We start from the raw sequence: 27,411 nt of genomic DNA on the forward strand, positions 1-27,411 counted from the left end.
AACAAGTAAATATAAATATATTGCTTCTTTAGAAGAAAATAATTATAATTGTAGAAGAGGCTGAGAAAAAGATCTGCATACATAAATACTGGTCTTAGAAAATATGAGTGTAGGATATGTTTATTCACCTACAGACAAGTGAATCATACATAGCAGTGGAAAAATTCAAATACACTATTGAAATCAGCTATTTAACAGAATGTATTTGCACAAATCCAGCTGCTAAAGCTGATGAAATGAAAATGGATGCATAAGGTATACATACTAGAGAAATAATATAATATGTGAAATTATGTAAAATGCTTGTTTTAAATACATTAGTTATTCCTTTCTCTCTACATTTGAGGAATTGGCAGTCATCTATGCACTGGACAGCTTGTTGATATTAAGATATAAGATTGCATAATTAATATACAATATTGTTTAATAACGTGAAAGCTACATTTGATATTCAAAACATTTAAGAAACATTCTTCTTATGAAGAATGAATGTTTTGAAATACAGTTGCTTTATTAATGGTCTGAAATATTAACAGGAATTTGTAGTTCTAATGAAGAACTATAGTACTGGATCCATCTGCAATAGACAGAGCGGATAAAGAGAACATAAATGATAAAGATGCGATGTTGTCATGCAATAGAGACTGTCTGGTAGATTAGATCTGCACCTGCAGAATGCTGCGTGGAAAGAAAAAACATAAAAAAAAAACAAATAGCCTTGTACCCACCTACTCGTATTAATTGCAGGAAGAGATGGTTCCTTCCTGGAGGAAAAAAAAAAGGGCAGAAACCGGAATAAAGAGTTAATAACACCCATAGCTGGCCTTAGGTACAGGCCCACTAGGTGGGCGCTTAGGGCGCTGCTCTAGCAGGAGCATTGTTCCAGCATTTATTTGGTATAGGTAGACCTGGATGGGGGCACCAGGTGTTGCTGTGGGGAGCACCCTGTAGTCCTTTTGCCTAGGGCACCAGTTGACCTAAGGCTGCTCCTGATAACACCTTTCTACAAATATATCTCTAAGTATGCTAGCTGTTTATCAGTGTAAAAGTAATGTGATAACACCACATTTTATCAGTAAAGATAGTAGTAGAGAACCAGCTGTCTCCTCCTTATCCATGAAGCTTTGGTGCCTGGGAAATAAAAATGATGAGAACACTAACAGTAACAAAAATAAAACTTAGATGAGTGATTACGGAAAACAAGTGGGAGGAATAGATATAGATAAGTTCAGTATTTATTTTGCTCTAGACATTGGTTCTTTCTGAGCCCTAAAAATTCATGGGAAAGTAACTTTTTTTTTTTCAAAATTTCAACAATATATGTTGCTGTTTTGATATATATATATATAAATAGAAGTTTCTTTCTCAGAGTAATGCCTAAACTAAATATCATATCCTGAATAAACTTCATCACTACTTTTACTAAGTGCTATTCTTGCATCTGTAGGCATTATGAAAAGCGACTGTTTTGTTCTTTTGAGCCTTTTAATGTAAAATTGAAGATGTCAAAATCTTGACAGATGTCATGTGTTCCTATATGTGGGACTAATGTTAGTATGTTGATTTTCAGTTTTAGTATAAGCTGAACCCAATTTACTATTGAAATCTCATAATGCCAGTGACTGAAGGGCACGTGTTCGAAAGGCACTTTTCAAACAAGCACAATGCCGAATCTGACTACAGTGAATACACAATACTGAATGTGCAGTGTAATTCAGTATTCTGAGTTCAGTATTGTGAGTGGAAAACACAGTACAGTAAGAACCAAGGAATTTACCCATTTCCTCCCACTGCAAAATAGTAACAACCATGTGCTGTTGACTGGACAGTCTAACGGTAAGTTACATTGCATAGCTTGGGTGACTGATGCCACCTAATGCTATGTCGAATACACTGAATTATGCTGGATGGGTAATTCAGTTTTGCTATTATGCCTATTAGACGTTATGTATTTCCACATTTTGGGTCGACATCTTCATTAGTCGATCAATGCATTTTCCACATTTCAGTAATGAACTGCTGACCCCATATATGTTCTTGCACCGTTTTTTTCACTTTCCAACAGTGCTGAAGCAATACATTTTGACAGTTTCTTAGGAAAAATCATTTCATTTTCTATATTTTAATAAGATTTGTAATGCATGAAATGACTTGGGACAGTATTCTCTGAATGTTGTGTTTGAGTTACTAAGTTCATTTAACATTTACAAAGGTCAGCAGCAAATATGGAATTAGTCTGGTTCTCTAAATATTAATACTTTTTCACATTTTAACAGTATAATATGACACATGAAACAGTTATGTGACAAATAAATATATTCCAGAACATTTACCTATGGATGAGTGAAGACTGAACTCATGAGCATCATTTTCTAGAATTTCAACCCACTGAGAATCAGAGCTACTCCATAAGAAATCACTTTCACTGAGTTGAAGAAGCAGTGATGTCCATTTCGGGGTAACTTCCCTCTTCTTCTAGTTGATATATGTAAATTCAGAGGGTATTGAGGGCTTGCTTCTCACATTGCAGGTGTAAGGGGGAATTGCTCCTCTGCAAAATCACTTAAAAAGTATTTTTCAGGTGTTTATTGGGGAATGCAGTTTGGGGATTTTAATCCTCATCAAGTTAGGATTTGACTACTCATTGTGGAAGCATTCTAGAAATATACAAGTAGAGCAGTATCTGTCTGTTTTTTGATCAGGTATGCCTGAATTAGAGAATCAAAAGCCACAATTATTATCTTTGCACTGCATTTTATGTCTAACCTTTCTTGTCTCACAGCTGCAAAATGAACATACTTTCTAAAGTTACCATGCTTTCTCCAAAAACTTCATATTTTCTATAATGCAAACCTATTTTAGGTCTTGTTTTAGAGGAACAGCTGCTCCAAGAATGCAAAACCAGATCATCATTCTTCTGATTAGTTTTATTTCTCCATTATATACTGACAGCTAAATAATTTTAAAGACTGTGTCATATTTTGAATTAATTTTCTTTGACTATTTAAAGGATACAGATTAGTGCTTTGTCCTTTCTGCTTGAAGTATATGCTTCATTGACTTGACATGTTTTTATACACATTATGTATTTATTTAGTTAGTTATTTGTTTGTTTTACATTTCTATACTAGGAATGTCCTACTGCGCAAACACGGGTTTTCAGTGGAGGCCTTGGGAGGAAAGCTCCAAAAGCAGAAAGTGAACAATTTTAATAAAACCAATTACAGGTGATCAAACTCCTGGTTCACAGACCAAATACAGACTGGTAGGATTTCCAATTCAGCCAGCAAACCTTTGTCCAAATCCAATTTACTTCCCTTCCTCTAACAAAAAAAAAAAAAAAACATCTTGCTGATTTGCAATCCAAACCACACTGATAGCTTACTTATCTTTTTTCTCAGAGTGCCTGTAGCAAGCAGCTCCTCTCCCTCATTGGCTTGACTGGGCATCAGGTGAGAGAGACCTCATGGAATGTAAGGGAGACCAATAACAAAAGTTCTTATATTCAAAGTAATTTGGCTATTTGCCTGCTTTGAATTACAGGAAGTAGCAGCTCTGCAACACCAAACTATATGTGCTTCAACACAAACGATACCACCAAAGCCACAAAATGTTTTTTATTTCTCTAGCGCCTCGGTTACAAACAGCCTTCAAGGAGTAAAATACACAAAATAAACCATTCTTTATATAATACCAGTAGCTTCAATCAATAAACAATTAAACAATAAATTAAAAAAAAACTTAAATTTCAATTAAAACTTTTTAAAGTTGTGTTCCATTTCATGTAACACTTTTCCAACAACATTCAGTATTTAATCCCTTAGGTGTTAACGTACCATATTTTAAAATAAATATTTTTTCCTTTTTTAAAAGATTATATCTATGTGTAATATGAAATGGGACAATGCCACTTTAAAATGTTTTAACTGAAATTTAAGTGATTTTTTTTAATTTATTGTTTAATTGTTTAATCGCTTATTGATTGAAGCTACTGGTATTATATAAAGAATGGTTTAGTTTGTGTATTTTACTCCTTGAAGGCTGTTTGTAGTCGAGGAGCTAGAAAAATAAAAAACTTTTTGTGGCTTTGGTGGTATCGTTTACAGGAAGTAGCAGTATGAAACTGGCTGCCTAGCAGCAGTATCTTATATTGTTGATTGTTTTGGATACCAAGTGATTTGTACATTTCTACATGACATGTTCAAACCTTGGTAAATGAAAATGCAGTATGATTGAGATTGTGTGCATGTGGGACTGGCATTTGAAAACCTTCCATTCTCAAAAATAAGAAATTGTTCCACTTTTTGATCCTCAGCTATGATTTTTAAAATTCAGTGTTATGATTTTTAATGCTCAGAGGTTAAGAGGCATGTTTGTAAGTGTGTGTGTGTGTGTGTGTGTGTGTGTGTGTGTGTGTGTGTGTGTGTGTATGTTTGTGTGTGTGTGTATGAGTGCTATATTTGCTGTGTGTGTGTGTGTGTGTGTGTGTGTGTGTGTGTGTGTGTGTGTGTGTGTGTGTGTGTGTGTGTATGTGTTTACATGTATACATGTAACAATCTTGTTGTCTGCTGTATGTTTGCTGTGTGTTTCTGTATGCCTATCTAAGTGACTTTGTTTGGTCACCATTTACCTGGCCCTTGGCTCTGTTGACTCATTCTCATCCACTTCTTGTGCCATTTGAGTTTGAAATCTTTGTCTTACAGGTAATCATTTTGCCAGAATGTGTCTGAAATGGAAACAATTTGATCATCAAGATATTAATGTTGACAGAAAAAGATTTTTAAAAGAGAAAAATTGATATAGTTGAAGTATATTCACTGAATTTGATGTGTGTAACACATATTCTCACTGCATACATTTATGTCCACAGTGAACCCAGAGTGAATATTTGCATACTATTCAAGCGGCAAATGACGATGGAAAGGAAATCTGTTCTGGAAAAAATAAATAAATTAATTAATTAAAAGCAAATTAACTTCAGTTAAGAGTTTTTTTTGTGTGTCATGCAATATAAAAAATGGCAGAATCTGCCTATAAAATGTTGCAAGAAAACTACATTCTGTATAAGTCTGCATATTTTGGGCCAAAACCTGAATTACTGTGATAGGTGTGGTTGAACTCTGTATTCAAAAATGAAGCATAAAAGCTTCTATTTCAGACAGTATCTTACCAGCTTTCACTGAAACAATATTGCTACAGAGCTGCTACTATTACACTGAATATGATAAAGAAAATTCATGAAAGCCAGATGGAAAAGTATTTGCTTTCTGTGGGACTTACTGAAACAACTGTAGTGTGCAGTCAAAGTGTGTGACCTAATAATACTTAACAAACCCGAAATAAAGCTGTGACACAGAGGCATGAGAATGTGCATGGAGTCCTGAACATTCCCAGAGACATCTATCTGAAATATCTGAGCAATGTTAAAGCTAATTAAAAACTAGCGCAGAACTGAATTCTTGTGTCTGAGGTTAAAGATTTCAGTGCAGCTATAGACAGCAGTTTGAATGTGCCTGTGACTAGAACTTCTTGGCACATACAGAAACACAAGTTATGAAGAGCAGATGTTATTGTGCAGAATACAAATGATATTCGAAAGAAGCATGCTGATTGGTTTCAAGGTGTGGTATGGCTACATGCTGAGTATCATATAAAGATATCACCTGAGGCACTTCCTGTGGTTACTAGTAAAAGTATCCACTGTGCTTAAGATAAGACTGAAATAGAACAAGAATTAAAATGTATGGAGCAGCTTGGAATAGGAGTGAATGAAAGGAAAAAAAAAACAACATAATGGGTTAATCACATCCAACACGAGCAGTAATGCATTCACAAATAAAGCAGTTTAGTAGCATCACATTATAAATTAACTTTATAAGAAAAAGAAAAAGAAAAAAATAAAGCTCATGACTCTTTTCAAAAAAAATTATCTCTCCCACACTATAAAACCAACTTAAAAGTATTAAGCAAGACCCAATGGCATATAGAAATAGACTACAAAGCCAGTTATAAACTTAGAATTGCTTCCAGTTCTAAGGATAATCACAAGACATTCTTTGTCTAGATTAGGAAACCCAAAAGTGATACAGTTCTGTTCTGAGCTCGTGCAATGATGTATCTCACCATTATCAAGAAACTATAGCTAATATCTTCACTGATACATTTAACTCCAGCTTCATGCTTCCCACATACCTCATCTCTAACAGCCCCCCAGAACTGAACCACTTTCCATCATGCTTGATCAAATGGTCTCACCTCTTCTGAAAACTAAAAACACTAAATCTGTGGATCTTGTGAATATTCTAGGCTATGTACTTGCAAGTATCCAACACCACATAGCCCAACCTGCCTTAAATCCATTTAACTTTAGTGTCTACATGAGCTCTGCATATGAAACTTGCAGAATAGCAACAAGGGCATCCCCTCAACAGACTTTGTTAACTATAGACCTATAGACTCAGTAATACTACCTTTAAAGCTATGGACTGCTTACCACTGAACTAATTAAAAATGACATGGGTGGCCTTCAGCTCCTCAACCTTAATCTATTTGGGTTTGTAAAGGCTATTCACTCCTACTCAACATGGCATTTTTTGGCAAGCTCATACAAGCTTTAAATGAGGACCAACCTGTTTATACTGCCTTTCTCAACATTTCTGAATCTTTTGACAACATTTGCACTGCAAATATCATAAGCAGATTTGTGTTCTCAAAGTTATCCTTTACATTATAATCTGACTGCTGATTGGATCATGAAACAATTTTAGATTGTTCAAGGCTGGATATTCTCCAAGATCCATAGACATGTTACTGGAAGTGCTCCACAGGGTTCAGTCTTAGGTCTCTCTTCTGTTTCGAACTCACTTCTCGGTGGTAAAATCAAACATTCAGATTCTCTGGATAATCAAGTTTAGAGAAGACTGTAAGTTGGAAGCTGTTCTTAACTCATCCCATGATAAGTAAATTCTCTAATAAGGACTATATTAGACATAAAAATGGTATGCTAATCATGTGTTTGCCATAAAACCTAAGTGAAGCATACTTACATTTGTTAAGATCCCCATCTCTTACTCATAAGCAGACACCACTGTTAGAAACCTTAGTATCTAGTAGCTATCTTTCAACCAGCTTTGGTTAAAAAGCCTTGAACCTTGGATGGTTTATCTGGTATAACACCTCTTCTATGTGCAAGAATATTCCTGTCTCTTTTTTCCAACTTCCTTATCAGATCCATTGTCATATACATTGCCCCTTTTGGAATGAATTTATGAAATACTTTGTACAGCTTGACAGGAGAAAATGATTTCTAACTGCAACAATATCTGATTTAAGACACCTAAGCTATCCCAGTAGACTAAAACCTCTACCTCTCTGCTCAATCTTTTAATGGCTGGTGAGAGACAACCATTGTCTAACATTTTAGGCTATGAAAGACCCCTTACTTTTCAAACTGCTTCACTTTCACAAAGCTAAGGACTCAGTTAATGTCTACTCCAAGTAGATAAACCTTCACTGCTAATTCAGCCATACCTGCTGACAAGATAGGCTCCTTTTTAATGCATTCTCCATCTTTGGAATATACTCCACACACACTTTTACCAGAACATATCTCTGAAAGCTTTTAAAGTAAACCTTGATGACATAAACCATGATGACTGGTTAGGTAACCTTACCTGGCATTAATGATACAGACCTCAAATTCAGAGAGAAATAGTCTACCCTTATTATTACAAGAGTGTTGCAGCTGTGCTTCTCAATGGCATACCAGCCCTAAACTTTATATAAACTTATGATTCTATAAAATTAAAGTAGTAATATAAGGGTCTATATATTACATTATGGAATACTAATGTAATCGAAAATGTAATAGTTGACCCGTAAATGTCAAAGTGCTAGAACCTTGAACGTTTCAACGGAGATCTCCGTACAATGCAGAAATGGAAGTTTTCCATCATCTGCACTCTAGTGTGATCTCAGAGTTGGTATATTTAAGTAGCGGGAGGTGTGGGGGTGCAGGGGGCTTGCCCCCCTGCTTACAATATTTAACTGGTTTCTTTGGGTAGGTTTTTTCTTTTTATTAACTGTATGGAGTTTTAGCACTTCGACATTTACGGGTCGAATATTACGTTTTCGATTATATTAGTATTTGATAACGTAATATAGACTCTAATATAACAACCTTAAACCAGAACAAGGTCAGAATATGCATATGTTTTCAATTACATTAGTATTTGATAACGTAATATAGACCCTAATATAACAAACATAAACCAGAACAAGGTCAGAATATGTATTGATTCACAATATTTTAAAAATGGAAGAAGATGGAGGATTATTCATCTCGCACTTGTAAAAACTTGGACAAAGGGAAATTTAGATCCAAACTCTACATAAAAGATAATTTTTCTAATTCTTGTTTATATTACAACAATGACCATCTGACCTATCAGAAGAAGAAGAACATAGTCAAGGTGCAGATGGCGAGGGCAGCTCATATGAATTCTGCATACAAAAATTTAGTAAGGGAACTTGATTACATAGAAGAACCTTTCCTAGAAGGGGAATACTCTGGACCCCTGATCAAAGACCTCAACAGTGAAGTATTAAAAGGGTGGGGTACAAAATTTGTTCCTCTCTTGGGTGGTAATAGATCTAATTTGGATGTATTTGGATCAACTAGAGTGTCTTGGGTAAGGACGAGGCATTTGGAGTGAAGGCTGTCACCAACTATAATAGGGCCCTTATCTTGAAATACAGCAATGACATGCTCAATAGTTAGAAAAATGTCACTAAATATTGGGATCTATTTTCTAAAATGCCTTAAGATTTATAATTTTTTTTCCAAACTGCCCCTATACACCAACAAAAGAGGTCTTAATATTAAAACTCTTGTTGAAAAAGAGACCAAAGTGAAAGTATTTTCAGACAACCATGTTCTAAAAGGCACATAGAAATGTGGTATGTGCTACCAGTGTACACATATGTTACATTGCCAAAAATTGTTTCTTCCCAGTATAGGGGAAACTTTAAGGGGAGACTGGTATTTCAATTGTCCCTCCAAGAAGGTCGAGTATTTAGTCCTGTTGCTCAATGTGCTTCTCCTATTGTGTGGGGAAGACTGAATGTGCCTTCAAAAATAGAGTGTAAGAGCATATGTACAAGGTCAGGAAAATGACTGAAACCAATGTCCTTTCTGGACATTTAGTTAGGTGTGCCCAGAGCAGATTTTTATTTTGGGTATTAGAAAAAGTAGATCCTAACCCCTGTGGGAGGCAATAGGAGACATTACTGGAGAATCAAGAACTGGTTGGCAGTTGAGGTTCAATGTCAATGTTCCACCAAGTCTGAATGACCAGATCTCCCTAGCTCTAGTTCTGAAAATGAGAGCAGCAAAGCTGTAAGACTGATTCAAGGGATGTTGTTGTTGTGATTTGCTGTATTTCTAGTTTTGTAATAGGATTCTTACTAGATAGGTTTTTAGGAAAAAGGACTTTTATGCTAAATTTGCAAAGTTATTTATTTATATATTTATATAAAATATTAAATCAAAGTATTGAGTATTTTGGACAAGTAGGATTCTTAAACTGTGTTTTTTAACTTATGTATGGTAAACTGGCTCCAATACAATAAAAAATAGTGATCTGTTACCTTAGTAGAAAAAAACACCACTTGAAAAAAACAACAAAGGAAGAATAGTCAAACATCTTAATTGTTTAGTGCTTTCAACCTGAAAAAGTCTTATTCCAAATGAATACAAATTGTGAATAAAGCATTTAAATATCATCTATATAAAAATCAAATCAAAACACTCAATTAATGAATCTTGTTAACTCTTAAAGGAATACTACTGCATAAAAGCCTTTTAATTTACAATATTTACAATATATAAATATAATTTATATTTGTCATAATATTGCCTTCTATTAAGTACCACTTTATAATTGACATTACTGTTCAGCTGGGTCTATGTTATAACAGCGAACGATCAAAAGATCGAATGCTGTTATATCAACTGCAAAAGAACGAAAACAAAAAAAGAAAGCAAATAGCCAGAACAGCAAATTTTTTCCCAGGGAAAATGTTCGCTGTTCCCAAAAAAAAAAAAAAAAAACACTAAAACTTAACAACCCCCTACTTATATATATACCAAGTCCGAGATCGCACTACAGGGCTGAAATCAGCAAAATGACAGAAATGGCCAAGCAACTTCTTTCCCAGGGAAAGAATTCACTTAAAGGCCGCTTTGTCATTTTGCGTTTTTGACACAGTGTAGATGCATTCGACATAATGCGTCTTTTTTTTCTGACAGGAACCCATTCAGCCCAGGCAGATTATATGCATACAACTCTATTTGCCATCTCAACTCTCTATATTTTAGACTCCCTTCTCTGTCACTATTAAAATAAAAAAAAAAAAAAAAGTTTTACACTGGAATGCATGTTTAGCTAGTGCATTATCTGTGTTCTATATTTTAATGACATACTGATGTTCAGAAATTCTCTTCTTTAATTCCCTGTAGGTTTAAAAGTCAAATAAATGCACATTTTACACATAAGCCAATGAGTAAAATAAAATAAAATAAAATAAAAAGTTAACCAAAGTACATCATCATTTATCGTCTCTCTTTTTTAATTCACTGTCAATAGAAATAGTGTTATTCAAACCGGGAAAGGTGGTATCATCCAGCTTTAGCTGCCAAAGCATTTCCCAGTGAAGCAGATTATTTTGCCAGTTACCTGCATATTGAAGAATCTGCATTTGTTCAAGAACCAAAAAGTTAAACTTAATAAAACCAGCACATGCAATGGAATGTCTGGCCAGTGTGCTTATCTGATCTTTGTGTTGAATATTGTACACATGCTGATAAATGTGCTTATTCTAAGCATTATTATTTTTTTCCCACATACAAAGTAGAGCAAGATGAACATGTAGCCAGATATACCACTCTTTTTTTAAAAATTGAAAAAGCCATACTGCCCAGAAGTGCCCAAATTACTTAAAAGGGTGCCATTATAGCAAAGGTTTATGTAATGATACTGATGGCAGTGGCCACATTTCCTAGTAGGCAGTATTCTCTTAGGATGTTCACTGGCCCTCTCTAACAGAGATTTAATATTAGATTTGTTTTTTGTAAGTGAAAGATGGAATTCTCATCACATTGTAGCATACACTGATTCTTCTGTATGATCTTTTCAATGCTTTTAACATCTAAGGCGTAATGCAAAACCATATTATGTTGCACACCAAAACTTATAGATTTGTCTTTCTTATCTATCCAGTTCAACCAACTTTTAATGATGGGGTGTAGTTGTTTCTTTCAATCCATATCTCATTCCTAATGGAATCAAGGAGTGCTGCTGAATATCCGTGATCCAGAAACATCAGTCATAGAAAGTCAAATTGTTCAAGACAAACTGCATGATCAGAAGTCAACCTTGATGTTTTACTGAATTGACTTTTCACCACCCCCCATTTTGATGGAGGGTTGGCAACTAGTAAAAAAGAGAAAAACATTGCAGTAAGTGGGCTTCCTGAAAAGTCTTGTAATTAATTCATCATTTAGTCCTTTTCTGATACCAATGTCCAGTTAATTAATCTGGTTACATTTACAAGAGAATGTGAACTTGAGAAAATTGGTGCATTCTTGCAACTGTGAAATAAAAACTTCAAGTTCATCAATGGTTCCTTCCCAAATGATAAGCAAATCATCCGAGTGTCTGAAATAGCCAGCACATTTTTGAAACAGAGGGAGTTTAAAAAGCAAATTAAGCTCCCATCTTAAAAGGACAGCATTTGCAAACAAGGGGGCACAAGCAGCCCCCATTGCCTCTCCAAGAGTCTGCTTGAAAAACTCCCCCTCAAACATCAAGAATTGTTATGTAATGCCAAGTCCATGAACTCAGTAACCAAGTCATTGTCAGTCTCAGAGATTAGGACAAACTGTATTACAGTCTCACCAAACCATTCAAGTCCCATGTTGTGAGGTATTACAGTAAATAAACTTTGTATATCACAGGTGACCAAGACAATATTTCACAAGGTCTTTAAGATTTTCTAGGAGTGGATTTTCCTTTTATTCCAAACATTTTTGGCATCCCCAAAATGCACTCCAGTACGTCTTATCCACCTCTATGCCCGGTTGTTGCTGCTGGCCAAGTTTATTGATCAGAGACTGAACAATCTTTTTGTTTCCTTCCTGCTGATTATAAGAAACTCATGGGATCTCTTGGACAAGTTGAGGAGAATACTGGTCAAGATGGACTACCTGGACTTATATTATTTATCTGCCTATAGAGCAGTTCTAATTGATTCAACTTACTAGATAGTGATATTTTAAGGTCTCCTATGGGACTGTATCAAAGATTTTTTTATGTCATAACATTTTCCTGTCAAACTATTATTGGATAAATATTCATCATTGTATCCAGTTTGAAGATGAATAACATGAAGTCTAATTCTCAGGACTCTTTGTTTAGAAAATAGTTTCAGTCTGTCCTAACTAATATCCAAAACTGTCAGCAGAATTGGACAGAATGGACACTAGACTTGATAATTATAAAGAAAAATGTTCCAGACAAATGGAACAAATCCATGAAGCTCCACAGCTGCAGAAAACTCACATATCTGTCATTGAGGACTCCTTAAAGCTATAGAAGGAAGTCTTATTGAAGATGAAAATAATGTTGACTTCCTTTTAAAACAAAACATACTCCTGATGAATAAGATTGATGATTTGCAGAATAGATCATGTAGAAATAATATACATATCTTTGGTCTACCTGAAAATATAGAAGCCAATGGTATAGTAAACTTCCTGAATTCCTGGCTTCCTAAGACATTATATTTACCTGAGGCATTGTGATATGGCATTGAGAAGCCACATAAATCTTTGGTCACACCTTTGACTAAGAATAACTTTTCCCTGAGATCTGTAATAGTAAGATTATTAACTCTCAAGATAAAGAATTAGTTCTTAAAATTGCTTGGACTAAATCACCTCTTAGAATGAATGAAAATATAATTCATTTTGACTATGACTATTCTGCTGCTATTATTTTCAAAACTTTTTCTTCCTTTAATAAGAGAACTTAATTAGAAACAGGTAAAAGTTAATGTATTGTTTCCAGCCAGACTAAACATTTTCCTTCTGGATACAATGACATTTTTTGAAGACTTAGACACAACTATGACTTTCCAAAAACTAGTAAAATCTTGGAACAAATAGAAAATATGGATTGGAACAACATATCCTTAAAGAGATAAGCTGAGAGAAATAAAAGTAAATGAAAAAAAAATAAACTAAAACAGAAATTACTTTTTTGATAATCTACTTATGTCAACTATTCATTTTGCAAATGTAAATATATATTTTTTTAATTTGTGCCATGGGAATATTTTACGTCCACCCAGTGGTCTAATAAGAAATTTGGAGTCTTGGATATTCTCTGTCACAAGGTAACTTAATCCTTTTATAGTACTTATATATTTTTTTCAATATTAGTTTTAATTTATTTAACTCTTTTATAATGTGATAGACTTTATGTACACACACACACACACACACACATATATATATATATATATATATATATATATATATATATATATATATATATATATATAGTTGAAGTAGCTGTACTACTTTCTTTTCTGCTTAATCATTTTAGTATACATATAATATCTAGGTCTCCATTACTTTTCTTTTTCTTTTTCTTTATCCTATCTTTGTTGTTGTCATTTTTTCATATATATACCTGGCAAATTCAAGAAATTAGTTTAGAATAAAATGAACAGTTATGCTGGTTGCATTCCGAAAGCTATGTGTGATTATTTTTCTTTCATTTGTGGGAAGCTATCTGTGATGCATATAGTTCTTGTTTCTCTTAGTTTTTTTTAATCATATGTTTAAATTGCTTTGTTTCTCATGTAATATTTTCATGCCTTTTTGTGAACTTGTACAACATATGGAGCTTTTCTCCCCGGGCCTCTACTGAAAATGGACATATATCCAGTTGGACTAGCCCGGTCAACAAATGTAAAATAAATAAAGAAATAAATAAAATAATGAATGACTCATCTCAGTTTGGAGAATTACACTGTGCAGAATGGTGATGCTGTGGGTGCCCTTGGATGAAGGAGATGGAGGGAAATACAGTGGATATAAAAAGTTTGCATACTCCTGTTAAAAAGCCATGTTTTATGATATATAAAAAATTAGACCACAATAAATCATTTCAAAACTTTTCCCACCTTTAATGTGACCTATAACCTGTGCAACTCAATTGAAAAACAAACAAATCTGTTAGTGGGAAAACATATAAAAAATAAAAAATGTACAATAAGCTGGTTGCATAAGTGTGTACACCCTTAAACTAATACATTGTTGAAGCACCTTTTGATTTAATTACATCATTCAGACTTCTTGGGTACACACCTGCCATCAAATAAAGAGACTCTGATTAACCCCAAATAAAGTTCAACTGTCCTAGTAAGATTTTCCTGGCATTTGCTCAGTTGCCTGCTACAGCAAAAGCCATGGTTTGCAGAGAGCTTACAAAGCATCAAAGGGATTTCATTGTATCAGTCAGGAGAAGGGTACAAAATATTTTCACGACATTGTATATACCATGGAACACAGTGAAGACAGTCATGAAAAAGTGAGATAATACGGGACAACAGTGACATTGCAAAGAACTGTACATCCCTCCAAAATTGATGAAAATACAAGAAACAAAACTGGTCAGGGAGGCTGTCAAGAGACCTACAGCAACACGGAAGGAGCTTCAGGAATTTCTGGCAAGTACTGGTTGTGTACTACATGTGACAACAATCTCCTGTAGTCCCCATATGTCTGGGCTATGTGGTAGGGTTGCAAGATGGAAGCCTTTTCTTACACAGAAAAACATCCATGCCTGGCTAAAATTTCCAAAGCAATACATTGTCTCCCAAAAGCATGTGGGAAAATGTGTTATGGTCTGATAAGACCAAGGTTGAACTTTTTGGCCACAATTCCAAAAGGTACGTTTTGCACAAAAACAACATTTCACATCACTAAGAGAGCACCATCCCCACATTGAAGCATGGTGGTGGCAGTATCATGTTTTGGGTTTGCTTTTCTTCAGCTGGAATTGGGGCTTTATTTAGGGTGGAGGGAATTATGAACATTTCCAAATACCAGTCACTTTTGGCCCAAAACCTTCAGGTGTCTGCTAGAAAGATAAAGATGAAGAGGAATTTCACCTTTCAACATGACAATGATCCCAAGCTTACATCCAAATCAACAAAAGAATGGCTTCACCAGAAGAAAATTAAAGTTTTGGAATGGCCCATCCAGAGCTTAGACCAACATCCAATAGGAAATCTGTTGGGTGACCTGAAGAGGGCTGTGCACAAGAAATACTCTCGCAATCTGACAGATGTGGAGTGCTTTTGCAAGGAAAAGTGGGCAGATATTGTCAAGTCAAGATGTGCCATGCTGATAGACTCCTACTCAAGAAGACTGAATTCTGTAATTAAATCAAAAGGTGCTTCAACAATGTATTAGTTTAAGGATATGCACACTTATGCAACCAGCTTATTGTACATTTTTTATTTTTTTATATTTTTTCCCTAACAGATTTGTTTGTTTTTCAATTGAATTGTACAGGTTATAGGTCACATTAAAGGTGGGAATAATTTTGAAATGATTTATTGTCATCTCATTTTTTTAAATCGCAAAAATATGGCATCGTAACAAGGGTGTGTAAACTTTTTATATCCACTGTATGCTCTTATACTTATAGATGTGATCTTGTTTTTTAATGAGACATAGCAGCATTTATGTGGGTTTTTGGTTGATGGAAGTGAATGGTGTGGGTGCTGTATTGTCATTTGGTGTACAGAGCTTATTGACAAGTGAATAAAAGTTTGTATTAAGCTGTTAGATTGCTCTTTTCTGTGAGGTAGTGAGGTTTGTATGTGGAAGGCTTTGTTTTTATTGAATGTGGATGTTACAATTCATTTTGGGAGAGATATATGGTGATTATATCACTTTTGTTGTACTGATTTCTGTCTCTCTAGTCTAGTGTTTCTGGCTGTTGTGTGTTGTGGTGGGGAGTAGAGCAGTGACAGGGCTTGACAGTTGTATGTTGAGTATTAGGACAATCGCTGTGAGGAAACTTTGTTTCTTTTTTTTTCTGCTTGAGCTTTCCTCTTCAATTTAAAAAAAACTGATTTGTTTTTTGTAGCACCAGTAGCTCAAGGTTATTCACATTTCCCATACAGGAGTGAACTGGAATCATTCACAGTCGACTAATTTGATTGCTGGATAGTTTCAATGAGTTTATTATATAGTAGGGCAGACTTAATGAATATGCATTTACTGAATGAGTAATCCTTCTGTGAATGTTTGCATGAAAACAGCATTAGAGAATAAGTAGGAGAAAGAGAAAGATTGAGCATTCTTTTAATATAAACATTTTTTTGACTTGGGAAACAAAATTTTAATAATATATGATATCTTTAGATTTTTTTTTCATTTTACTAACTGCATGTTTGTACTTCCTCTCATTAACAAACCATTCCTCTTTACTATACTAGATGTATCAAGGCATCTTTAAAGGTGTTTAAAGTTATTTTTCTTCTTATAGTAAAGGTAATCTGTTATATATGAATGAGACAAAAATGGGAAAAAAAGAGGGAAGGAAGAAAGTGAAAGAGAAAGAGCTGGTTAGTGTTTAATGAGATTTGTTTAAAATATACAAGTTTGTCCTATTTTGTTTGCAGATGGGAAAAATCTTGAAATTATACATTATTTCATTCAGCTTTTACATGTCTATTCACATAGAAATCTCTTAAGTGTGTATATGCTGCTTATTTTTTATCCACAAAATAATGGGCATGGGTAATTTGTATGTTTTAGATGCCTATGGCTATAAGTCTACATTGAAACTAATGAGTACATTTATATTTTGTATGTGTTTAAAACTTCTTAATCATATCATATAAAACAATAATAAATAGAAAATTTAGCTTCCATGTTAAGTTAGTTTGTTTTGAGTAGTCATGCCAAGCTATAGTTACATTTTATTGAAGATGTAAAATAACTAAGCACTGTTATTTTTTTTGTAAATCACTTAATAGATGTTATTATTACCACCGCATCAAATGGCCAGAGATGATTATATGAAGAAATTGATTAGTTTCTATAAAGTATAGTATATCTTTATATACATTATATTGGAACTAGATATATTTTGCTGCTTTTTTTTTTTATTTTTTTTTTATTTAACCACATAAAATGAATATAGAGCTGTTTTTGTTTATAAGCTTTTCTGGGTCCTGAATTGTTTGTTTTTTATACACCTGATAATAATTACCTTATTTTAGGAAGTAGTAGAAGGGAACTGGTCTCATGCTACTGATGGGATGGAATGCTTGGACAGTTCGACTCCATGAGGAGAAAGAAGGGATTTAAAAGCATACATTTACTTAATATCAAAAGTCTTTCCTTTTCTGGGTGTCTACAATAATTATTGATAGATTTATGGTTACTCTCTTAAAAAATGTTTCGTCATGTGACAATCAAAAAGCAGTTTAAGATAGAGGATTTCTTTTTTTTTATCCTTTATCACTATTTAGAATTTATGGAAATATGTATTTACTTATCTATAAGTTAAATGTCATATATTAAATGCATTTCTATTAATATTAATGGGTTAAATAATGGTTGCAAGAGAGGAAGTTTGTACAAATATTTAAAATTATTCAACTCTCAAGTAATATTGTTACAAGAGACACATTTATTGTTAGAAGATACAGACAGACTTACTACCAAATATGATTCTTTGCTAACTAGTTCATATTATACTCAAAAAAGAGGGGTAGCGATAGTGTGGAAAAATTCACTACCTAAACCTAAAATTATTGATACATATAAGGATGATAAGGGTATGTTTTGTTCAGTTACTATAGAATTCAACAGATAACTGTAAACCTTAATTTTTATTGGATATGAGGTATAGGAGCCAAAACTGTAAAACAACATCTAGATCAGATTGTTAAATCTTAAAACAAAACATTATCTTAGCAGAAGATTTTAATTGCATTCTGACTGATAAAGGTACTAACTAATACTACTGGTAAAAGGAAAATATCTGCTTTGGCTAACATGTTAATAGACTATACTGATTTATTACACCTTAGAGATATAAATTAATTCTCTGGTTTAGAATCACTTTTTTACTCATTCACACAGGCATAATACACACTCTAGAATTGATACAGTATATATTTCAAATGAGCTGATAAATAGTTTAATTAAAGTTAAATTGGTTTCTTGTCCACTTTCTGATCATAATGCTATAACTCTTGAGCTGATTTAAAAAACTAATAATAATATTCATATTAAAAGAATACCAGCTTAGATAACTAACCTGAAACAATTTAAAGATTTATATATAAAAGAAATTCAGTCTCTTATTGAACTCAGTTATACAGAAGAAATTTTGGAGGTTTATATATGAGATGCATTAAAAGCTGATCTATTTGGTAAAATCACTAACTGGCAGATACAGAGAAAATGATAGATTAAAATTAGACAACCAGAAAGGCATTACTAACAAGCTAGAAGAAATTAATAACTTAAATAACAAATATTTAGAAAGTCTGCACCCTAAAACTAAGATTAATTTTAAAGGCTTAAAATAAATATTTTTCTGTTAATACAAAATCTATGCACGTTATCTAGTAGAACAAATTTTTTTAGTAGATTTAATCATATTAAAGAGATTTATTCACCCAAGAGAAAGAAAAAGGTACAGAAGTAGAAGATATATTGATAGATTTCACAAATCATTTTAATAGAATAAATTAACAAAAAACATTAAACAATTCTAAAGAAGCAATTAATATTTTCTAAGAAATCACACAAAAAATAAGCTTTCTGATGTCCAAATGAAAGCATTAGTTAAACCTAGTTCAATGTCTGAACTACAAACGCAAATTAATAAACTAAAATTGAATAAAGCTCCTGGTAATGATGGTATTATCCCTGAATTTTATAAACTAATGCCAAAGAAGCCACAAATATATTACTTAGGGTTTTTTTTAGTAAAAGAATTAATGACAGTCCTTTGCAATGCACAAACCTATCAAAAAGTATTAACAATAATGATGCAACCAATAAGATAAAATAAAATAAAATGTAAGAAATAATATGATAATGAAAAAATGAAAAAATAATGAAAAAACAATGAAAACATAATAAAGATATAGTAATAACAATGAGCTTATCCAATAAAGATACCCCTATCATAAAACAATAGGGATAACTAAGAAATATCAATCTAAAAAGAAAAATTAAAAAACATGTTGTTGGATGTTAATGTGCTAAGATGAGTTTTAATGAAATACTGTCGTTTAGCCCAGGTATCGTGGTTGCATCCAGGTAAATTTGCCACCATACCTCCTTAAATAATAAATGCAATTTGGAATCACCTCTTCTGGGATCAGATTTTATAATATCTATTATTGCAAATTTGAATCCTTTCACATGCCCCTTAGTTTCTCTGTGTCTTGATAAGGCATTGGTTGAATCCTTCTTCTTGATCTTATAAGTATGCTCATAAATTCATTTGTTTAAACTTCTCTCGGTCTTTCCCACATAGAAACAGGGACATTGATTACACATCGCTAAATATACTATCATTCTTGAGTTGCAGTTACCCTTTAAAAACTTTATTTTAGTTCTCATAATATTTTGCAACTTAATTTCTTTGTTTTCATAAATACAGTTACACTAGACTACAACATCCACATTTCTTAGTATAATTTTCCTTTAATGTGTTGTTCCTACTATTACCTTGTATATGTTTTTGCAATAACATCTTTAGATTATTGCCCATCTTATATAGAATTCCTGGTTTCGTTCCCATCATAACTGATAGTATAGGATCACCTGTTATTAAATACCAATATTTAGTCAATAAATCAATAATATCACTAGATAAGGGGCTGTATAGCATAATATATGCTCTCTGTGGATTGCTGTTGGTAATAGTCCCTAAATTGGTACTCATACTTATATTGGTTTCTCCAGTTGATTGTCTCCCAGATCCTAAAAGGGGTTTATATTTCTTACCCCATTCATCCAAAATATATTGAGTCACATTATTCATCATGTCAACAGGGTATCCTGTTTCTTTGAACATATTGGTTATGTTAGTTAATTCGCTGACTAACATTTTTTGGTCAGATGTCATTCTGGAGGCCCTGATGCATTGACCCTTAAAGATGTTATATTTAAGTTTAGGGGGATGGTAACTATTATATTCTAAATAGTCATTAGAAAATGTATTTTTCCTATGTATTTTAGAATGTAATCTCCCTTCAGTTTCATAAACATAGGTATCCAAATAAGCTATACCAACTGTGTTGTATGAATAAGTACATTTTAAAAATCCGTTGCTATCATTTAAAAATTGTAAAAATTGTATCAAGTTCTCAATACTAGAGTTCCAAAGAATGTAGATATCATCAAGGAATCTAGAATAGTGTTTGATATAGGTTAAATAGGGGCTAGGGAACAGGGTGTTCAGTTTCCAATCCAACATGACCAGGTTGGCAAACATGGGAGCACAAGCTGCTCCCATAGCTACCTCCCTGGTCTGTTTGAAATACCCCCCCTCAAAATAGATAAAGTTGTTGTCTAATACAATACTCATGCACTCAGTAATTAAATTGATTTCTTCCCATTCTAGATCTGAATATTTTATTATACTATTTGAGAAGGCTTCAAGTCCTTCCTCTTTGGGTATACATGAGAATAAGTCTATCACATCTATGGTGACAAACAACCATCCTTTGCACCATTGCTCAGTAGGAAATACCTTCAGAAATTCCCAGGAATTCTTCACCATATGTCGTATTTTTTCATATATATGTTTGAGCTTCACATCTATATATTTTCCTATTGGGAATGTTTTCGACTCACTTCCAGATATAATAGGTCTAAAAGGAGGATCATCTATGCTTTTATGAATTTTAGGTATTCCTACTAAAGTGGCTAATCTAGGATGTTTGGCAATCATGAATTTATGTATGTCTTTACTAATTCTGCCATCTATTATATATTCATCTAAGTATGAGTCAATTCTCCAATAGGCTATATTAATTTCATTAAGTGAAATAGGTTCATAATTGCCTGTATCATAGAGAATGTCAAACATTTTCTTGTTATATTCATGGCTCTCATATATTACAATTCCCCCACCTTTGTCTGGTTTCATCACCCTAATACTAGGATTTATTTGTAATTCCTTTAATGTCTCCTTTTCTCCAGTGGTTAAATTTCTACTTCTTTCATGTTGCTGTGTCTTATATAAGTTGTAAAGCTCCCTTGTCATTACTTTTTCGTACATTTCAACTACTGGGTAACTAGGAGGTATAAAGGAACTCTTTACAACCAAATCAGAATTAATTTTATTTGGTATATTCTCTTGCTGTTGCTTTTTGTTATGACTTTTATCATTAAACATAATGGCTAGATTCATCTTTCTTGTGAATTTTTTTAATTCACATATACTGTCTACCAGGTCAAACTTAGGTGTAGGGATAAATTTCATTCCTTTGGCTAGAATATTAAAGTGTCCTTCGTGTATTACCAAATTGGAATAGTTGTAAATATTAAACCCATTCAAACTATATAGGGTATCTCCAGTTTTGCTTATTTGTTCATTTCTAATACTTCCTGTGCTTACCATCTCCTGTTGTTGTTGTTGTTCCTCCCCCTTCCTTTTATATAGTTGTTTCTGTAAGGTTGTCCATGTGTCTCTTGTTCCCTCCACAAATGTGGATTACTAGGAGTGAATTCACTCTCTATAAACCCCTCCTGATGTTTTTCATCTGAATCATAATCCTGATGTGTTCTCCCATATGTTTTCTTTGTATACCATGTATAAACATTCCCATTCTTGCATTGATTTAAATCTCTATATATTTTTTATACTTTGTTTTACATAAATTTTGCATCCACCTATCAGCTATATCAAATTGCTTTTTATACATTTTTTTATACATTTTATACATCTCTCCCATTCAGGGAATAATAAATCCTTGGTTATAAGCTCATTCATTTTTTCAGTTTCATAAATTAACTTACTTAATTTCTCATCATTATGTTTTAACAAAAGTAACATAAACCTAAAACCACATTCATCAAAAAAAGTAATAAACTCTTCCTTAACATTAGCAGTCATGTGAATGCCCATTGGTGCCTTAAAAAATCTTAACCCTTTGGTACCACTTTCATCTCAATGCATTTCTTAATGTACGCATTGTCAGTTTTTACTCCATTAATGCTTTTAAGATGTTTTCCCATGGAGTAAATCATATCCTTTAAGATACCCCCTTTGACCTTGTAATTGTTCTGTAAATCTGTGGACTGTTTGATATGATCAATGTCACAGTCCTTAGATAAAAACTGATTGAGTTGGGTCGCTTGTGCTTTTTTGCTTTTGCCAAGGATCCCATTGTATTGACTATTATGATTAACAGTACCTTTAGGATATTGTGAAACTCTCCCAACCATATTAGAATACGTCTTGGTCGGAAGTGGCCTCTTTGGTTTAGCTCCCAGTCTGTTAGCTTCTTCATCAATATCGTAGACTGAAAAGTTAAAAGTGAAGTCTGATAAGTTCAATTTACTGCTGTTAAGGGTTCAGTGATATTGAATGGGAGTTCAATATCAATCGGACACTGTGTCCTGTTAGACCTCTGTCCATTAGGTATGGCCATACCTTCCTCCAACTCGTTGATCCCCTCAAGATGTTGATTGTCCCCTTGTGTAACAGGTTGTGAAAGGTTGGTACTCAATTTGTGTACAGTATTAATATTACTACCATCTTTGTTAAGTCTATCACTGTAGGAAGCCGATGGACTGGCTCCATTGCTGTTGGAAACTTCCTTAAATGGCTTAACAAATTCGACAGTCACTTTTTTGACTAATTCAAACCTCGGACTTATTTTGGATGCTTTAATATTTTTATTCCTGTTTGTTAATAAACGGCTGTATTTTAACAAAGGAGAGAAGCGTTTTCTTCCAACTGCTGTTAGAAGGAGAGCGAGCACTTATTGGGGGATCCGTGTATACTTGTTAAATGTTGAATTTTGACATTTTGAACCATGCCACACCTCCACACCAGTGCTACCATGGGTCAAAAAGGGGGTGAGATTTTGCTGTTCAGAAATGTGGTGTTCGACATTTTGGACAGTTGCACTTCGGTATTCGCAGAAGCGGGGTCAACCATACTGTGATTGACAATATGAAGGTAAACCATTACTTTAACCTTAAATGGCAATAATAGTTCATTTTCTGTTGTATGTGAGGCAGTCTATTTCAGAAAAAAAATCCAGTCTCTCTTTTAACGATAAAACAAAAACATTACCCAAAAATACTAATACTGATAATAAAAGCAATAGATTCACTTAGTATTTAGTCCAAGGGAAAAAAATAAAATAGGTAGGAATAATTATAACTAATAATATTAATGATACAATAAACCTTAATTATAATAGACTAACCATTATAAAAAATGTAATTGGTAAATGGAACAAACTTCTTTTTACTATGGATGACAGAATCAGTATCATTAAAATGATCATTCTACCAAAATGCTGCATGTAATAAAATCAGTATCCTTACCTCCTCCAAGAAATTGTATAAAATAATTCAAGTCATTAATCGAATTTTTTGGTATCCTACCAACCCCAAATTGCTTTAAATATTCATATTAGAGATTGGTCTTCTGGAGGGATTGGTTCACCTGATTTAGAATTGTACCCCCTATCATCAATTGTTAGAACAATATCTCTTTGGATAAATACCTATCATTCATTACATTCTTACTGCTATTTAATTTCAAATAACTATTTTCTCAGGTTGTTAAAAGATTATTTTATAGATAGAAGCCATCAAAAAGTTTATTCTTATTATATTTCTAGTATATTACACATTTTTAGAAATTTTATTTATAGAAATCCAACATATATACCATATTTTTTATCTTTCATGTAGCGTATGCTCAGAACAATATTGATATTTAAAACTTTTGACAATGATTTCATTTAAAGAGAATAATCTGATATATTGGTTTCAATTGCTGACAAATGAGAAACTGCATTCATTTGATTATATAATAAATATGATTTGGGTAATGACATGTGGTTAGATTTATAAAATTGTAGATTATTTGTGGAAAGTAAAATTAAAATAATGCAGCCAAAGATAAGAAATATTGTTCCTAAATTAATTGAATTTCTTATGTTTATGATGCAACAAAACATAATTGGTAAGGGTCTTTTATCCAAACTATATAAAGTGATCAAAAAAGAAACAAAAAGCTATAATGAAAATTGTTGGGGTTATATTAAGTTTATTAATAAAGAACCTCCAAATGTAGAGAACAAGAAAATAGATTTAATATCTTCAAAACAGACATCTTCTTCCCTTAAATGGAATTTTTTTTCTTGGAAATTTATACATAGATCTTCTTTTTACTCATCACAAAACTGAGTTAATGTATAAATAAAAAGTTGCTTGTTAGACATGTAAGTTGGAGGTTAAAGCTGATTGGCAACATATGCTTTTTGATTGTGTTGTAATTAAACCATATTGAAATAACATTCATCTTCTTTATAGGTTTTATTTAATGATAATTTTTCTTTAAGTCATTAATTTTATTTAATACTCCTACACCTGATTGTGTTAATACACTAAAATATCCACTTTTATGGTCTATTTTATCAACTGTAAGAAAAGTAGTAACTATAAATTGGAAAAGTGAAAATACTATCTAGTTCAAGAAATTTATGTATCTTGCAACTGAAACATGCCATCTGGAACTAATTACCATCAAAAGAAGATCCTTCAGAATCACTACCTCCTACAATATGTGGATGAAATTTGAAGAATTGCTAAATAAATAGCTGTTGAAACTGAGATAATAATTGTTAATCATTGATAACCTTTAAAAATGTTTATTGTTAACTAGACACTCTTGTAAATAGTTGTTTTTGTTGGTTTAATTTTAATAGTGTTTTTCCTATTTACAAGTTTCTATTTTTAAATGGATGTCATAATTAATTGGTTTATTTAAAACTTAAATAAAAAACTGTTAAAAACAGAGATCAGTTGTCAGTGGTGTCCCTTAGGGTTCTGTGCTGGGACCTCTCTTGTTTGGCATCCACTTTTCTGAAGTAAAAACCAATATCAAAGGACTCTGACTGATTAATTTTATTTATGTATTTTATTTCACATTTGTTAACTGGGTTGGTCCAGCTGAGTTACAAAAAAAAAACATTTTCAGTGGAGAACCGAGGAGAAAAGCTTCAATAATGTCTACAGTGATAAAAAGTAAAAGAAACATTATACATAAGATAAAATAGAGTACAAACTGAAATGCTGGTATACAGAACAAATTATATTTGTCACATAAAGTGTGAGTACTAAAAATATAAACATACAAACAGTTTAGTCACAGTGCTGAAAAGCTAGCATGTTTTAATATTTACAAGATTTAGAAGTAATGCCAAGACACTTCCTAAGTAGAGGTTGTAGAATGTGAATAGATAGAGGTATATGGGAAGTTAAGTGGGGTGATTGCAGTGACAGATTTTGGAGTTAAGCATGTGATCTGTAACGTCTTTTTAAAGTTATTGGCATGAGTTTTACTTCTGATATGTAATGGGAGTTTGTTCCAGCTATGAGAGATAGAGTATTTATAAAGGTTTTTTGGCTATATTTTTACAGGGTTTATAGGTCAGCAGTAAGAGTTGGTTGGAACTACGAAGAAGACGATTGGGGGTGTAATAGGACAGAAGTTTGAAAAGTGATGGGCAAGTAGTGGGGTTATTAAGAAGGGAATGAGCCCCCTTTACTACTAATGTAGAGACACAGCTCCTAAATGCTTTATCCATTGCATTGGTCCCTTAAAATTATTTATGGTATGATGCCAGTTATTGTCATTAGTGGTAATATTTAATTATTGACTATGTTGGGTAAGGTCAGTCTCTACTCAAATGGGATAGACTATTTTGAGAGCAAAAAGGGAAACTGGCTAGGCTTAAAATGGCCCACAATGGCAGCTAGCCTAGCAATGACCTTCGAACCTATTAACCTATAATAGAAGCATCATCTAAAGAGCTATGAAACATATTTGGAAAAGAACTTGGTAGAGTGAGAGAAAATGATGAAATGGTGGATTAGTATTAAGAGGTGAGACAGAATGTTTTAGTATAGATAGGAAGAAGAAGATGGAAATGCAGAGGAAAAGGAGGAGATATTGGACCAATAACTAAAGTTACAGTGATTGGAAAGAATAGCGGATAGTAAGAGGCAGGCCGTTTATCATCCAGGAGTTGGCACAGAGGCAGGTATCTTTTAGGTATTCTCTTGTCTGTGCCTTAAAAAAGTTGGTGTTTTCTGCTTTTCTTAGAGAGAGAGAGGAAGTGAGTTCCAAATTTTGGGCAGGAAAGTGGAGGACAAAGAGTCACATCATTGTATTTTTACACATTATCTCTAGAATTTAAAAAGGGAGTAATATGCAGTGTAAAAGACAAGCATAAGAGTAGAAGTTCATGAAGACTTAAATGCAAACACTTAGCATCCTTAAGCAAAACTATATAAAATATGATGCTGTAATGAGTAATGTGTAAATACAAGCTGAATAAAAGTGAAATAGGAGTCAGAAATAATTTGCAATGAAGAAAACTAACATGCTACTTCAAAGAAGAATGTAATTCAGAGACTTTGACCATAAAATCTCATTTATCTAGGAAAACACATGCTCTTAATATGTGGGTAAACATTCTGAATTTGTTAAAAAGGGAATAAATTGCACCATGAAAACTTACAATTTATTTACTTTAAGAAATGTTTGTAATATGGATGTCCTTGTAAATACTTTAGTTGTTGTTTGTTAATAATATGTTAATTGGTTTTGTTAACATATATTGTTAAAAAAATTTTTTTTGAGAATGATTGTATGCATATAAAATCAATAAAACTGTTAAAAAAAAAAAAAAGAGGAACCCGCAATTGATGCTTCATATACAATGTGTGTGTGTGTGTGTGTGTGTGTGTGTGTGTGTGTGTGTGTGTGTGTGTGTGTGTGTGTGTGTGCGCACCCATCTATCTATATGCCTTTATATTTTTTATAGTACTAACTTGAAGTTGGCTAGCAAGTGAAACTCACATTAACCTTACCATGCTACTAGATTTTCCCCTATAATGTTAGAAATACATTTTGCATGTACAAAAATGTAGAGGGAAACATGGCTATAGTACGTCTGAAGTGATATTTCTGTATCTTTTTTCTCCATAAAGCCCGTCAACAATGGGCTCTTACTATTTACCAACCAACACATTTGTTAGTG

Source organism: Protopterus annectens, chromosome 5.part1 (genome assembly GCF_019279795.1).
Source record: "Protopterus annectens isolate FY-2018-M chromosome 5.part1, PAN1.0, whole genome shotgun sequence".
NCBI classification, from domain to species: domain Eukaryota; kingdom Metazoa; phylum Chordata; order Ceratodontiformes; family Protopteridae; genus Protopterus; species Protopterus annectens.